This window comes from Callospermophilus lateralis, chromosome 3, assembly GCF_048772815.1.
Source record: "Callospermophilus lateralis isolate mCalLat2 chromosome 3, mCalLat2.hap1, whole genome shotgun sequence".
Taxonomy (NCBI): domain Eukaryota; kingdom Metazoa; phylum Chordata; class Mammalia; order Rodentia; family Sciuridae; genus Callospermophilus; species Callospermophilus lateralis.
In genome coordinates, this window is record NC_135307.1 from 181,954,539 (window position 1) to 181,968,954 (window position 14,416).

The 14,416-nt window shown below is 39.4% G+C and overlaps 1 protein-coding gene across 3 annotated transcripts in view; it reads right to left on the bottom strand.

The window, feature by feature from the left end:
* Chd6 (chromodomain helicase DNA binding protein 6) overlaps window positions 1-13,113 on the bottom strand; it is a 216,954-nt gene extending 203,841 nt beyond the window's left edge. For 2 of the 3 annotated variants that reach the window (XM_076851865.1, XM_076851864.1), the window contains exon 1: window positions 13,046-13,113. The gene's annotated coding sequence lies outside the window, so the exon portion shown is untranslated. The remainder of the gene's footprint in view (window positions 1-13,045) is intronic. The other variant, XM_076851866.1, reaches the window with a different exon arrangement.
* Window positions 13,114-14,416: the final 1,303 nt, after the last annotated feature.

The following is a 14,416-nucleotide window of genomic DNA, read 5'->3' on the forward strand; positions in this document are numbered from 1 at the left end:
TGGTGGGGATGGAAATACAGATAGTACAGTCATCAAGATTGGAAACAAGAAAGAAGTCAGCTCTAGAAGAAGTTTAAAACTTAGGGCAGAGGACCAAAAAGACATGACTTTAGGGGTAGACAGAGAGGTCTTGAATAGTGGAAAAAAAAAATAAATCCCAAACTATATAATAATCAGTGGTCCTCAAAAAATAACAGAAAACTCCTAACTCCTAAAGTTACAGATGAATTCAGAGCTCTGAAAATCTGCTCCCAAAGTTTCATTAATACTATAACATTGTCTTAACTAAAGAACAAGAGTCATCTAATAGTTTTAATCCCAGGATGGAAAATAACTGTCAGGACAAAACCTCTCTTAGCCTCAGGGAGGCATGAAAAAATAGGTGTGCATTGGATGTTCTATTTGAGAACTTTGCATGAGTCTTCTAAGGCTGATTCCAGGGCTGTAATGGAGTGCATGGAAGTGGGTAAGCAGAGAATGAGGACCAGGAAGCTGAGCTACATCATTATCACAGTGTTTTCATCTCAATTTCTGAAATCCTGTGACTAACAGATCAAATTAATGAATACTGAAAGGTAGATAACTTGATTCTATGCAAACTACTTGACTGGATTCTAATGGATGAATAGAAAAGGGGTTATAAATAACATCTGTATGAGAAAAATTTAAACATTATGAGTGATATGTTTATGTAGGAGAATGACTTTTAGGGTAAATATGTAAAAGGCTTTAGAAATGAAGTGTCTCAAATGTTATTCAGCAAAAAAAAAAAAAGGAGTTGAGAAAGTTACAAAGCAAATTTGACAAAACGTTAATAACTACTGAATTAAGGTAAAGAGAAGATGGGTGGTTAGGGTACTATTCTATATGTAAGATACTTTTCAACATACAAAATGGGGCTGGGCGCAGTGTTGCACACCTGTAATGCCAGTGGCTCAGAAGGCTGAGGCAGGAGGATCATGAGTTCAAATCCAGCCTCAGCAAAAGTGAGGCGCAAATAACTCAGTGAGACCTTGTCTCTAAATAAAAAATATAAAACAGGGATGAGGATTGGCTCAGTGGTCTAGTGTCCCTGAGTTCAATCCCTGGTACCCCCTGCCCCCCAAAAAGATATGAAATGGGGAGATATATATGCTTTCAAGTATAATTTTTTTTTAAATTTCTGTGTGTCCCAGAATGAAAAGCTGGTTCAAAAATGCCTCATGAGGCTGGGGTTGTAGCTCAGTGGTACAGCACTTGCCTAGCATGTATGTTTGAGGCAAACTGGGTTTGATTCTCAGCACCACATATAAGTAAGTAAAATAAAGATCCATTAACAACTAAAAATAAGTTTTTAAATGCTTCATGATATTTTAAAAATACGATTCCCATTCACACATAAATTTATTTGGTAAAGAGAAATTATTTTAAGTGTAAAAACCAAGTCAGGTTTTATGCCATAAAGTTATTTTCTTAATAGTTGTTACTATAAATTAAAAATACTGGGCTAGGGCTGTTGCTCAGTGGTAGAGCATTTGCCTAGCATGTTCGAGGCACTGGGTTCGATTCTCAGCACCACATATAAATAAATGAATAAGATAAAAATCCATTAACATCTAAAAACAATTTTTAAAAAATATTTAGTTTTATTCTTAAGGTACTCCTTTCACATGTTGTTGGATACTTTACCTGGATTCTTTATTTTACCTGGATTTTTTATTTTAAAAGGTTGTACTAGTACTAAAGGGTTTGCCACAGATGCCAAGAGTTGAAGGAAACTTACTTATTTGTGCTAATATATACAGTATGGATAAACCAAACCCATAGAAGACTTACTTTTTAAATTCATGCACTTTAACTTTAATCTCAGAGTTTTGATTAAAACTGACCAAAAAGTTTCATTTCCATCCACTCTCATCCCCAAGGGAGGTTTTATTTAATGATTTTAAAAAAAAAAGAGAGAGAGAGAGAGAGAGAGAAAAGTAAACAAAATAGAAATGTTTTAAGTACTCAAATATAAGTACCTGAGAAAAGGAAAACTGACTTTACTGAAGGCAAGTATTTACTGAAGACCTTCTATGTACAAATCTCTATCAGGAATTCAAAGTACAAAGAATGAATGTTGCACCTGCAGGGACCCCAATTTTGTTGGAGAAATCAACCATACAGAAAATTAAAGAAAAAAAAATAATGGCTGGTTCTGTCCTTCCTTGTCCTGGCTCTTAGCCATGCCATCACAATAGTCTCCTAATTCATTACTCTATTGGCAGGACCCTCTAAACCAGAGACTCTCAAACTTGGGTACAAAATGGAATTTCCTAGGAAGTAACAATCTAATAACTGATTCCCTCCTCCAGAGAAGCTGACTTGATTGTGTGCAACAAGGGCACATATATATATACGCATTTTTTTCCATACTGGAGATTTAACCTGGGGTGCTTTAATACTGAGCTACATCCCCAGCCCTTTTTGTTTTTTATTTTGAGACAGGGTCTCACTAAGTTGCTTAGGTCCTTGCTAAGTTGCTGGAGCTGGCTTTGAACTTGTGATCCTCCTGCTTCAGCCTCCCAAATTACTGGAATTACATGCATACGCCACAGTGCCCGGCGATTCCCTATTTTTAAAAATTATAATATCTAATTCTTATCATGCTTACAACACCAGGCATTGTTCCAAGATTTGACATAAATTAACTCGTTTGCTCAAAACAACCATGACACGTTATTCCCACTTTAGATGAGGAAACTGAAGCACAAGGAGGATCACACACTCAGTAAGTGGCAGAGCTGAGATTCAAACCCAGGTAGTTTGTCTACAGAATCTATGCCCTTCTCCACTATTCTATAATAACTGCCTATTCACTGTCAGGCCACCATCCTATTAATAAAGCTAATCATGGTCTTCTGAAATTTACTTACAAATTATTAGAGATGTGAAGGATATTTAATTAAAGCAAGGAACTATCCTTATGTCATAAAAGGTGGAATTTTAGAAGGCAGTAGAAGTAGATAACTGATTGCAAAAAAAGAAATGGGAGTTTTTACAGAATGACACTAAGAAAGACAAATTCGGTAAGACGCACCCCTGGAACTTTTAGAAGCATTTGTAAGGAGGGACAGAACACAGGAGTAAATGTAAGCTTTCACACAGAGGTGCCATGGGCAGGACCCATATTTTATATGTAACAGTGGGAAGTAAGATAGTAGCACCCAAGGAAAGGCAGCACACTGAGGTGGCTTAAGAATACAGGACCCCTGGGCTGGAATTGTGGCTCAGCAGTAGAGCACTCCCCAAGCATGGGCAGGACCCGGGTTCAATCCTCAGCACCACATAAAAATAAATGATTTGTGTTATGTCCATCTACACGAAAAAAAAAAAAAAAAAAAAGAACACAGGACCCGAGCTGGGGTTGTGGCCCAGTGGTAAAGCACTGGCCTAGCATGTGCGAGGCACTGGGTTGGATCCTGAGCACCATATAAAAATAAATAAATAGAATAAAAGTATTGAGAGGAAAAAAAAAACCCACTTAGTGGCTTTAAAACAAACATCTATTTGCTATGAAACCACTGCATATTTATTTCAAAAGAAAAAGTACCTGCCTAGAAGTGACACACATTGCTTCCACTCAAATTTTATATCCAAAGCAAGTCACACAGCCAAGTCCAACTTCAAAGTAATGGAAGTACAATCCCACCATGTGTCCAGAATAAAAAGAATCAGAATACTGGTGAAAAATCCTAACAACCACCACACCAGGCAAGAACCAAACTCCATATCTGGCACAAAGTAAGCACTTAGTAATGGATAGCTATTATTATTACCATGATTCCTGAGGGGTCTGGAACCTATTCTAATAACCCCAAGTCATAAAAGTAAATAAGCTGAATAAGTAGATGAGAAAAAAATCTTATCATGCACATTATTTGTAGTAAAGCAAGGTGAATGTACAGTATCTCATCATGACATAAGGGGCATGACAAAGTTTCTAATAAGCAAAAAATAGTGAGAATTACCAAAACAGTATAACAAGGATTTAACCAAAATGTTTCTAGTAAACAAACAGTAAAAAAGTTTAACTAAAACAAAGCCACTAATTCTTACTCATTTAAGACAAGTAAAATTTTGTTGATGATATCTTCACTGTTTTAAAGAACATTTTAAAATTATACAGACTTTCAAAGATGTACTCCTAATCTCAGAACACTTTTTCCCCATAAAATCTTCAGGGAAATTCTTCTATGTGACTTTTCAAGATCCCCTAACCCTTGGAGGTTAGGGAAGAAATCCTATACAATAAAACGAGAATTGATTTAATCACAAATTAGCCATAGATTAGCTCTGTGGCTTCACAAAATATTTACATGACAAGGCCAACTTCCATCATCCATCAAATGATGAGACAGGACAAGATCCTCAGAAGTAACTTCCTACTCTACTCTTCTGCATTCAAAAAAACAGAAGGAAGCTTTATTTTAGGAGAATCTAATTTAATGTCAACATTTGTAAGATCTGGTAACTCTTAAAATCTTAAACTAGAATAACTGCCTCAACCACACCAATAACAGCAAAATTTAGTTTAAGAGTAAACATGTAGCTGGGCACCATGGCAAATGCCTTTAATCTCATTGGCTTAGGAGACTAAGGCAGGAGGCTCATGAGTTTAAAACCAACCTCAGCAACTTAGCAAGGCCGTAAGCAACTTAGCAAGACCCTGTCTCTAAATAAAATAAAAATATTATAAAGGGTTGGGAACGTAGCTCAATGGCTAAGTACTTGGACTTAATCCCCAGTACTGAGGAGGAAAAAAAGAAAGAGTAAACATGCAGCAGGGAGCCATGGTATACATATCCCAGCTACTTGAGAGGTTGAGGCAGGAAGATCATGAGATCAAAGCCAACCTGAGCAACTTGGCAAGACCCTGTCTCAAAAATAAATAAAGAGTGAACATGCAACACAATCAATAATACCCAGAGAAGAGGCCAGCTAGTATGAAACACTGCAAAGAGAGAAGAATGGACAGAAAATGACTATTATGGGCAAATAAGGAAACTGTTATTTGTGTATGGCTTATGAAATCATTGTCTTTTACTAAGATCTCCAACATTCCAGCAACCAGCAGCAGTGATGAGAACAAACTCCAAGCAAGGAACCTCCAAACTTTTTAAGTTTGGGATCTGTCAAACTATCAGACCTCAATAGATAGGTTTTCTAATTCTTTAAAGACCTCATATCAAGGATTCAAATCACATGCCCAAAGATCTAGAACTTGAAACCCTTTGGAGAAAGTTAAACAAAGGAGCCCAAAGCAGAGGTTACAAAATGTCAAGCCCCCAATCAGTGATATTCATGCCATTTTCAGTTAAACAGAAGCCCTTGCCCAGACAACCTACCACATCTTCACTCACTGAATCCTGAGAATGGGAAAACAGAGTTGATTGATAATAAATACCAATGAAAAATAATACTGCATTAACTCATGCTATAACCAAAACAAATACTGCAGCATCATAAATTTTGCTTAGTTGGCAACTCTAGCCATAATCTTTAAAGAACCTCTAACATTCTAAGCCTGTAAACTACACTGAACACCATTTTCTCTCTTTCTTTAAGAGTCACTGCCTAAATGACCAATAATTTCCTTCTTGAAAACCTCAAACCCAGCAAATATGTTTAATAAAACTGTTATTTGGTTCAACTCATTTTCTTATGACTGAACAGCATTTTAAAAAGGTATGATTCTACATGTGGACCTTCACTTAACTTCTATAGCCAAAATTCCATCTACTCGCCAATGACAAAATAATTTCCAATTCTGCAATGGGTATTGATGAATATACTAGAATCAATGCTATCCTTGGTTTTTTGGAGTTTAAAAATTGACATTTAAGCAGATGGAGAAGGGAAAAGAACTATATGTAACTCTGAATAAGCAAAAGAAATCCCAACTTTTATCAAATTAATTCTTAATTATATAGGAAAGAGACAGGAAAAAAATCAGTCTTTCAAGGGAGCAAAAAAAAAAAACAAAAAATAAAAAACAAATTCCCTTTATACACTATTAAACCATCCTGTAAGACTACTGACAGAAATACTTTATAGTAAAATTGACCTGAAATACTTTAAAGTAAAAATCTCACTACTTAAGAAATGAGAGCCCTCATAGTCGGCATTATTTCTAATGCAAACTGGAGAACTATAGCACTGCATTTACAAGAAAGTCTCAAAAGCCACACTGAAAGACACCACACATTAGCCATGCACTGGTTACCTTACTGTTCGTTAGGCTTTATGAGACACAGTGAAACTTATTTTCTGATCCTACTATTTTCTGAACATTTAAATCAACTTCCAGATAAAAATAAATAGGTAAATACAAATGGGTAAACAGTGTCAAGCTTAATTATATGACCTGCTTACTTTCATTTTAGGTTAAAGGGGATTCTTGTTCCATATTATATTTTCCCTCACAGCTGAAGAAAAAAAAAAAATCTACCATTGCTCCAAAGGAAGTTCAAACTAAAGGGTCTAGAACTGCTGTCCAATACTAGTGCCACCAGCCATATGTGGCCATTTGATTTTAAACTAATATCAAATATAACTTAAAATTCTTTTCTTCAATTATACTCGCCACATTTTAAGGGCTCAAAAGCTCCATGTGGCTAGTAGCTACTTTGCAGGTGCAGGACATTTCCATCATAGCAGGGAGTTCTCGACAGTTCTGGTCTAGAACAATGTCTGTCAAACTTCAACTACTTTAACTCAAACTTTAACAGCTTGTTTATAAAAAACAAATTTTAATTGTTAAAATATAGATTGCTGGTTCTCCAACTCAGGTAGTCAATTTCAGTAGGTCTTACATTACAAATTTCAACATAATGAGGATATTTATGCCCATCATTTTAAATACTGCTCTAGGTAAAGGACTAGCTTTTGTTTTTGTTCTTTCCCAATCCATCATTTCTAAAACAGCAGAAAAAATGAATTACTAAGAAAAAATGAAAGACAATATAAACTAATTTTTTATTATCAGTTTTAATAGCCAAATCATTTTTCTAGCAAATGGCTATAAAAGCATCTACATGCTTCTTTATAAGGCCTGTACAGACCTAACGGTCCATAGACCTGCATAAATCTATGAAATATTTGGAATAGCCAGATCTAGAAAGTCTTATTTTACATTTTTACAATCATGTTTCTGAAGCTTCTCAGTAACAATCTCTTTTATGTCCTCTATCACTTCCTCAACATATTTTAATTCCATTAAGCAGCGCACACCTAAGACCCATAAAGAAATACTATACCCGGTTTGCTTAAAGAAGCAATCTGATGGTGTCATCCTTTATAATGTGATCTGATTCTGTCCCACAATCAGCAATGATGACAGCTTAACTTTTTTATGTGAACCCTAATTGAATTTAGACTGCTAACGCTGCAAGAACGGTTAAGCCAAAATATACAACGAAAAATAATAGTCTCTGTGTTATGCAGAATTTATTTCAATAAATAAAACTTATGATCTGAACCTAGCTGGCCAAACATAAGCTTTCAAAGGATTTCTGAGAACAGAGATGATTTTTCTTGAACCCAAAGTAAACAGCCCTGGTACTTCTTTACTCCTGTACACTTAAGGAAAGACAAACCAGTGTCAGTGCCCTGTACCAAACTGCCTAAAGCTAAGGTATTTTCCCTAGTCTACATATCAAAATAAACTGACTCTTCTACTCAACTTCTGGACTGGTCCAACAAATGGACTTGTATTAAAAAATCACCAGGATAATTTGAAGTTCAGCCAACCTCCTAGAACTGCTATTAGAATGTTCTTGTTGCTCTAGAAATTTATCAATTTGTTTTTATTTCAATAAGTCATAAAATAAGGCCCTGAGAACTTTAGTATGACATACTTTTTCTATAGTAATGCCTGATTTAATGGAATTTTATATATATATATATATATATATATATATATATATATCCTCTGTGAAATAATGTTCACAGACATTATTTTAAAAGAAACTTCTCTTAATAATAGAAGTTACAAGACATCTCATAAAAAGTCTGGGAAATATAAAATAGAGGAATTCTTTTTAATTATTCCACTTCAATATAAGAAAGAAGATCCTTTCTCTCCTAATGTATTGAATGAAGCAATAATAGAATGAATATAAAGTAGTATTCAAAGCAAGAAAATGTCACAAGCTTTTGCCACAACCACCCCTTCTGATCTATTGGCTGAGGCAGATGGCTGAAACCAAGAGGCATAGGACTCTGTAAAACTGTCTTGCAATTGTCCCATATTTCTCATTCCAACCTTTAACTCTATGAGGTGGCAAGGATATGCAATAGCTTCCATAAAACCATAGGGAGGGAAGAATTCTGGGGATAATCCCAGGGAATATCTGGATACTGCCCAGAGGGATGCAGAAATAATTCACAGAGCCCAAGCCAACTGATAGAGGCTGAGACACCGCAGGATGTGCCAAGGGGCAAAAAGGCCCAAAGAAGTTACCCTCCAGACAGAAGATTTTGCTCCTGCAAAACAACTGTTTTTGGAATGGCCTAAACCAATAATCCTTAATTCCCACCCCATCTCACCATCACCCACAAATGGGTGGAAAAGAATAGAGTAGGAGAATGGTTTGAGAATCACAAAAAGCAATGACTTTTCTTCCTATAAAAACATATCAACATATCAAATCTAATTTTGCATACTATTTTGTGGCATTCTAGCCCAACTAATGACTCCCTAGGGGTCTATGAGCCCTAGAATAAAAAGCCTCAACCTATCTAGGTAAAAACTAACAGTTATATGTTATCACAGTAGTTAGACCTTCTTTTAACCTGAATCCTGGCCTTTTGTATAAAAGCAATTGCGGAATTAAAAAAAAAAAATCCCAGAACATAATATTTTGGTCACATAGAAGAAAATTCAAAACAGACTTAAGTTTTAACAATTTGATTAAAAATCATATTATGGATCCATAAAATTAGATCAAAGAACACCTCTTCAAGAATCTTAAGAGACAGAAAAATGAAAATTTCCTTTCACTTATTTAGAAAATTCTAAATCACTTTCTATGTGTGTTTGCATTTACATCCTCAGGTTACCTTAAAGTTCTATTTCTAGTTTTTCTGAAATTTTCAAGTACTGTCTTACTATGATAACTTCTTCTGAAATAATTAGCAAATAAAAGCACCATGAGAACCTGTTAAAAGTAAGGGTTTTTTTTTTTTTTCTTACTAAAAGTTTTACTGTCCTTTCTTATGACTATAAAGAAAAAAAAGTTCATTAATTAAAACATAAAACCCTGGTTCTGAAAATAGGAGCTATTCAAGTGATGTCATACACAGCATCACAGATTCTCAAAGTCCCAGAATAGAACAATGATGGCAAACCACCTAAAAAATAAAAGTAAAAGGATGTATAGAATCACTATAATAGACTATAAAACCCAACAAATACAGGTACTTCAGGCAAAAATAAACATTTTTCTCTTAATTTCATGCAAATGATTTCGTTCAGAAATGGGAACAGGGATGGATATTTTAAAATAACTTCATTTTACTACCTTCAGGACTTTTATGGAAGTAACAATTTCTCATGAGGGTATCAACGCCTCCACAACGGGAACGAAAGAAAAGAACATTTTGGCAAGGAAAAAGTGACTGCATTCTCTCTCTCTCTGCACTTCATGGTTTATAATGCACCCGGCTATGCACTATATAAGTGCACTATATTGAGAGAAAGGGGAAAGGGTGCCCTCACTGTATTTCAATGCCCCTCTTTGGTGACAAATTCCTGAAAAGGAAAACTAAAAATGGAGATGTGTACAGGAGAATTTAGGAAACGTGTGTTGGTTTAGCTAACACCACACTACTAAAACATGATAGCACACTCAAACTTTTAAAGAAATCTTTGGAGAGTGAGTTGCTGGTGAAAATAAAATGTGCTTTGGAACCAGATGATGATTTCAAACTCTGGCTCTTATCATTTATTAGCTTTTATGGGCTTGAATAAGTTAATTCATTTTTCTCAGCTGCAGTCCAGCTTCATGAAGTGGCTATCAAAGGAGGGAAACTTTTTCATCTCTGTAGCCCCAGTATATGGCTGAGTGCTGGATACACACCAGGTATTCAATCAATGCTAGTTCTTTTTGCTCCTCTCACAAGTATGTCACATTCCATTGCAAACAAAAATGTTCTCTAGGGAATAGATACCTAAGCCCTAGCCATTATGTATTTCAGAGTTTTCAATATAATAACCTGGGACAGGTGAACGTAGGCAGTCCCATAAAATTCTCTGCAGTTTTTCACTTGAATTAAACTAAAACTTTAATATGTGATATAAGAGACCAAATATCTGTTTTAAGATTTGTGATACTTGGGGAAAGGAGGGAGTAACAGCAGTCTGCTCAGTTTATTTGGATATTGTCATTGTCCCGTAGCAAAGATATTTTTGCATATAGAGACTTCAAATCCTAAAACCTATTCAAAAACGTTCTATGGGTGACTCAAAGTCTTCCCATGAAAGTTGAAAAACATATGTACTCACAGAAAGAGTGAAGCCTGGATTGCGGAACCTCACAGTTTTAACACAGGAAGACTAACCACAAACCTTGCTTGAGACTAGTCTGAACTTCCAAGAAAACCAAAAATTTCCCTGAAACTTCTACAAATTAAAGAGATCTCCAAGACATATTAACCCCAGGGCTTATTATTTCTGATAAGCTTTCTGCAATACTAGATTGGCAAAATTACAAATAAGATGTGGTTCCTAAAGAGAAAATTTTGCTTCAGATTTTCTTTAGTATTTGAAATCATATAAAAGGAACATCAATAAATAGAAAACTCACTGCCAAAGGATCTTCCAGAAATTGTAACAGGGTTAGTTCTGATTTTCCCACTTCACTTCTAACTGGTCCTTCAACTTTAGTGTGGTTTTGCCTAAAGTAATACACTGACAAGCACAGAGAACCTCCAACTATATTAATAATAAATTACAAAAATAATCGTAAAGACAGGAACATTTAAAAGTTGTGGTAAAAGTGATCATACTGAAAGATATTGTGTGCTATAACGGAAGGGCTAAATGTGAAAAGCAAAGAAGTAACTACAGAATAAAAACTATGACTCCAGGGAAACTGTAACACCACACTTAGACACAACTCTAATTTCACAAGAGATCTACGCTGCCCATGGACAGACTACACCAAGAACAGCATCACAGTTATTTTACTATGAGGGAGATTCCAAGGCTAATAAAAAGGGGATGGGAGCAAGATGTGTACAGGTTAGTTTTCAGGATCCATTAATCAAGAAAAAAGTTTAAATATAAAATGAATCATAATCCATCTATGAAATCTGCCCTGGGCAGACAGGACTCCAAAATTAGTAATCTCACCACACATTTTCCCAGGCCTTAGGTTAAAGTGTTGCATTGCTTACATGAAACCACCTGCTTTGGTTGGCACAAACCATGTTACTTGACAATTCATGTCTAATCATTTTATCATACACAAATCTCAAGCTTTCTTTCTCCTGCCAGAAAGCCACAAGTTTCACAAAACCCTCTCTCTAAGGTTGCCAATCCGATCTTCCAATCTGGCTTCCAGTAAAACTACAGGGCCATATCCAATGATGGGACAGACTCCCAGGAAGTCAAAATGCTCACAATTAGCCTTGGGAACACAGCAGAGTTCTCTGTTCAGACTTTTCCAAATGTTATATGCAGGTCCCACGAAATCTGTCGAAATTTCAGGGCCTAGAGGGATGGTATTCTTATATACCATTTGGTAAACAATAATCAAATCTATGGCAAGATATTCCGGACACCCTGAAAATTGCAAATATTTAAAATATATTTTTCTCTATTCATGGATCTGTTACACCAGAAATGAACAGTTTTCAAGGGGTGAAGAATAAAGCACACACAGCCCCAGAGATAGATGCTTAGAGATGCCATGGAGTCACTGGAAACCTTGGCCAGATTACTAATGGTCCATAAACCCTAATTTGGAGAACACGGGCCTACAAGCTCAAAATTGAATTATACTGCCTTATTAGATCCCACAGTAGTGAAACCACAGTCATATTAGTCATAACTAAAACTCGGAATACTCTATGTACACAAATATAAAGTGGCTGCTTATGCATTTTTAATTGGATCAAATAAAACTGAAGCTGCAAACAAACTCAAATTTCAATTATCTCACTAGTGCGGGGATTTCCTAATAACATCTTTTTAAAAACCAAGAAGCTGCCAACCCTCTGCACATCTGACAGGCATGTCCCTAGAAATTTGGAAACAACGGACTCCGTTACTTCTCAAGAGCCAAGAAAATAAATACCCTGAAGGGAACATTATTTTCTTTTTATTTTCAAGCTCAAACATGCAATCTAACAGTGCACAAAACTTGGCAGCGGGGTTGCTGGACCCCTCCTGGTCTCCAATATTCAGGGCGAGTGCGCGCTAGTGCGTAAGAAGGGGGCGGGAAGGGTGCACGATCCGAGGACGCGCCGGGGCCCCCGCCCCCTCCCGGAGCAGCAGCCTGGCACCAGCCCACCCTCCTCCACCCCTGCAAACAGACGCAGGACGCAAATAGAGCAACTTCTCTGCGGGGGTGACGGCGGGAACAGCGGTCACCCCCGCCCCTCCCAGGCTCCCGGGGGTCCCACGGTGACCGCCCCGGGGGACCTCCGATCGCCCCGCCCCGAGGCCCGCGGCCGGGGTCTGCCGGACCCCCGCCCCTGCGCATGGCCCACAGCGGCGCACTCCCAAGGACGGCCGCCCGGCCCGAGCGCGGCACGAGCGCTAGCGGGAGCCGGGCGCGGCGGAGGCCGGCCCTTCGCCTCAGGCCTCGGGCCGCAGCCTGCCCTACGCAAGGCCGCCCGCCCGCCGGCCCCGCTCGGACCCCCGCTTGACCGGGCCTCGGCGCCGCCGCAGCCCCTCATCCCGGCTCCATTCATAGGGGCACCCCAGCCCAGCCAGCGGGGCGGGGCCGGGGACCCGCAGACAAGGCCAGTCCGCCGAGGCCGGAGAAGAAAATAAAAAGTTAAGAGAAGAACTTACCTAAAATGGCTCCTGCAGCAGCCAAAATACAAACAGCTATTATTTGGTGAAGTTTAGCTCAGACACCCTGCAAGGACACCCTAACCCAGCGTGGGCCCGCCTTCTCTGCCGCGCCATTGGGTTTCGCCAGCCCAAAACACAAATTTATTGGTCAGCTGAGCTGCCGCTCAGACAGAAGCCCATTTCAAGCTTGCTTGCAGAGGCGAGTGATGGGCTCGCTCCATTGTGCTCGTATTTGCATGGATGTGATCGCGGCGCTGATTGGCCCACGCTGGGGCCGCTCCGCCCCCCGCCTCGAGCCCCCAGCCTCCGAGACGCCGCTGCGCGCGGCCCCGCCCCCCGGGACGGAGCGGCGGGGCCACAGGGGCGGGGCGGGGCCGGGGTCCCGCGGGCGGAGGGGGCGGGGCGGGGTCTTGCACGCCGCAGACCGCAGGCAGGGGGCGGGGACCTGAGGCACGCGCTGTAGCGGACGCGGGCGCTAGCGGGGGCGGGAGTTGAGCCCGCAGGTGGAGGTCTCTCAGGTAGCGGGCGAGCAATCTGGAAGACCTGGGTCTGGCTTATTCGGGGATGGGAAAGGATGTGGCTGGGAACCCGCGACAGAGGTGTTCCTCGGAGGCCCAGGTAGCGCAGAGAGAAGCTGGGAGAGGCTAGGATCCCGCGGGTCAGGAAAAAAGATGCTGAGAGGCCAAGCGAAGTGTGGAGCCCGGTCGATCGTCTCCAGCCCGCATTTCCTGTCGTTCCGCCTGGCTCCCTGTCACATGAACTGCTTCTTCCCGGGGTCCTGCACACTCCGGGAGTTTCCCAGCTCCGGGGAACCTACAGCGCCTTGGCTGTACCTCCGTAAAATCTGGTGTTGAGCCACGGTGTATTTATTTTGGGGCCTATCTCTGCTATCATCCTTACAGCATCCTCAAAGACAGGCCCAGCATATGGCTGAGATTCAAGTAATTGTTATATTTCTTAATTCGTTCGTTAGCAGCCCACAACACTGATCTAAGAAGATACAGCGGTCAATAGGACAAAACCCTTGCTCTCACGGAATAGGGGAAAGAAAGACAATAAATAAATACAAAGGTTAGGTTGAGATAAATGTCATAAAGAGAATACATGGAGGAAGGAAGGAAATTAGACCAGAGATGGAGTGGAGCTATTAGTCAAGGAGAGATGGGGAGCCTGCCCTGCCTGACTGAGTACACGGTGTGGCATCTCATTACTTCCTTCTCCCATCCTGGACCTAGCAGATGCTTTCCTGTCCTCTTCACCCCCCTGCCTGCCTCATCTTGAGTGTTTCTTCAGAACCCACTGAAAAACTGGTTGGATTCTGACTTTAGAGGCTCATTTTGCCTTAATTAAAGCAGTAACGATCTGAGT